This window comes from Mandrillus leucophaeus, unplaced genomic scaffold (assembly GCF_000951045.1).
Source record: "Mandrillus leucophaeus isolate KB7577 unplaced genomic scaffold, Mleu.le_1.0 Scaffold383, whole genome shotgun sequence".
NCBI classification, from domain to species: domain Eukaryota; kingdom Metazoa; phylum Chordata; class Mammalia; order Primates; family Cercopithecidae; genus Mandrillus; species Mandrillus leucophaeus.
The window spans coordinates 1,023,860-1,026,183 of NW_012104065.1; the positions used below are offsets into that span (position 1 = coordinate 1,023,860).

General features: G+C 40.4%; 1 protein-coding gene across 1 annotated transcript in view; it reads right to left on the reverse strand.

Annotated features, from left to right (window-relative positions):
• The window catches only part of GUCY2C (guanylate cyclase 2C), a 103,552-nt gene that overhangs the window by 11,380 nt on the left and 89,848 nt on the right, over positions 1-2,324 (reverse strand). The gene's annotated exons all lie outside the window — the stretch shown is intronic.

The window sequence follows — 2,324 nt, forward strand, 5'->3', positions numbered from 1 at the left end:
GTTGCTGACATAGATAAAATTAGTATACAGAGTGGATCTCTTAGAAAGTCTTCCCGTAAGAAAAAACTTCTGGCCAGGCACGGTAGCTCACGCCTGTAATCCCAGCACTTTTGGAGGCAGAGGCGTGTGGATTACCTGAAGTCAGGAGTTTGAGACCAGTCTGGCCAACATGGTGAAACCCTCTCTCTACTAAAAATGCAAAAATTAGCTTGGTGTGGTGGCAGGCACCTGTAATCCCAGCTACTTGGGAGGCTGAGGCAGGAGAATCATTTGAACCCAGGAGGCAGAAGTTGCAGTGAGCTGAGGTCATGCTGTTGCACTCCAGCCTGAGCAACAAGAGCAAAACTCCACCTCAAAAAATAAAATAAAATAAAATAAAAATAAAAATAATTAAAAAAGAAGAAACTTCTATTTTAATGTATTTACCCCAAGGGGTACTGTTCAAATAAATGTTTAAGTGATATCTGGTTCCTACATGCAGTCTTAAGTTTATTTGCCCTCTGCTACACGTATTTCTTTTTGATTCTTCTAGTTATTGCTCATGCATGTTTTAGTTTTATCTTGCAAATATAATTTTTACATGAATAACCAAAGTGAGCTGTGTGGAAACCATGATGTATTGTAGCTCCTGAAGAGGCTTGTGTGATATAATCTTTGGAAATCCAATAAAAATATCTACCAACTAATGGTCCAAGTGGCATATTGAACTAAGGCTAGGAAAAAAGCTGAAATGGTGAGCCAGCTGATTCAAATCACTTGAGTGACATTACTGGTTAAAACCACCGCCAATGAAACCCTGGGAAGGCAGCCAGATAACCAGGATATTGTTTTTGTCACAACTCAGCATTAAAGACCAGGCAAGGAATTATGCATTATGTACCCAACATTTATGGAGCTCTGATAGAAATTATCATCCTTGAAGCGAGTAGGAAGGGTTCCCTACTGTTCCCAGGGACTCTGAGGGCTCATGGGTTCTGCCCTTCTATCACAAGGTTACGAGACACCACTTGCCAAGTGTCTTCCAACTCCTTTCCCCCAAGCTGTGATCCGCCTCCTAGTTTTCTTGCAGGTGATTTGACTTTCAGAGGTTTAAGATTTTGAGGTCAGAGTTGCTAAAGGAGATCAGGGACTCCAGCTTGGGCCTCTTGGGTAGAATCCCATCTCTGCCATTCACAGGTGACCTTCAGGACATTACTTAGTGGAGTACAAACTGAAACAAGGCTTAGCAAAATACATGCATTTTAAAACCAATAATCTACTGAAGAATATATAAAAGGAAACTAATCCTATATAGACACAACAAAAAGCAATGCTAGAAGGATATGCTGAATATTTCAGCTCCCACATCAGCAAGATTTGCCTTACCTTGGAAGCAACATAAAGTTAAGTCTGTCAGCCCTGTCCCTCTCTGCCTTGTATAGCTGTGTCCTTTCCTCTACCAGATGTTCCAGGTTTCGAGAATATAGCTGTAGACGTCGGATCAAGGTATCCATATAGCTTTCATTTTTTTGGTCATGAAAAAGTCTGCAGGTAGTAATAGATAAAGAGCTCTTATATATTATTAAGAAAACGTGAACATCCAATAAAACAATGGACAAATATGATGAACAGATAATTAAAGAAAAATAAAAGCCAACAAACACAACAAAAAAACTCAACCTCGTCCAGGCACAGTGGCTCACGCCTGTAATCCCAGAACTGTGGGAGTCCGAGGTGAGAGGATCACTTGAGGTCAGGAGTTTGAAACCAGCCTGACCAACATGGTGAAACCCTGTCTCTACTAGAAATACAAATATAAGCTGGGCATAGTGGCGCTACTCCAGAGGCTGAGGCAGAAGAATTACTTGAACCTGGGAGGTGGAGGTTGCAGTGAGTCGAGATCGTGCCAGCTACTCCAGAGACTGAGGCAGGAGAATTGCTTGAAGCTGGGAGGTGGAGGTTGCAGTGAGTCGAGATCATGCCACTGCACTCCAGCCTGGGTGACAGAGTGAGACTCTGTCTCAAACCAACAAACAAAAAACCCAACTTAACCTCAGGACAAAAATAAGATTAAAAAAGGGAAAACAAATGTAAAAATGATGGTAATCAGTGTAGAAGGAGGAAATACATACAGTACAAAACCTTCCTGAAGAGCAATTTGGTAAAAGTCTGTCACAAGCTTTAAGAATGCATATACCAATCAGCTTATAACTCTATTTCTGAGAATTATCCTAAGGAAACAATCATGAATGTGTTTAGAGTTAACAACAAAAAAAGTCACAGTATTCTTTACAAGAGCAAACATTTGAAAATAATCTAAATATATAACAAAAATGTAGTTAAAA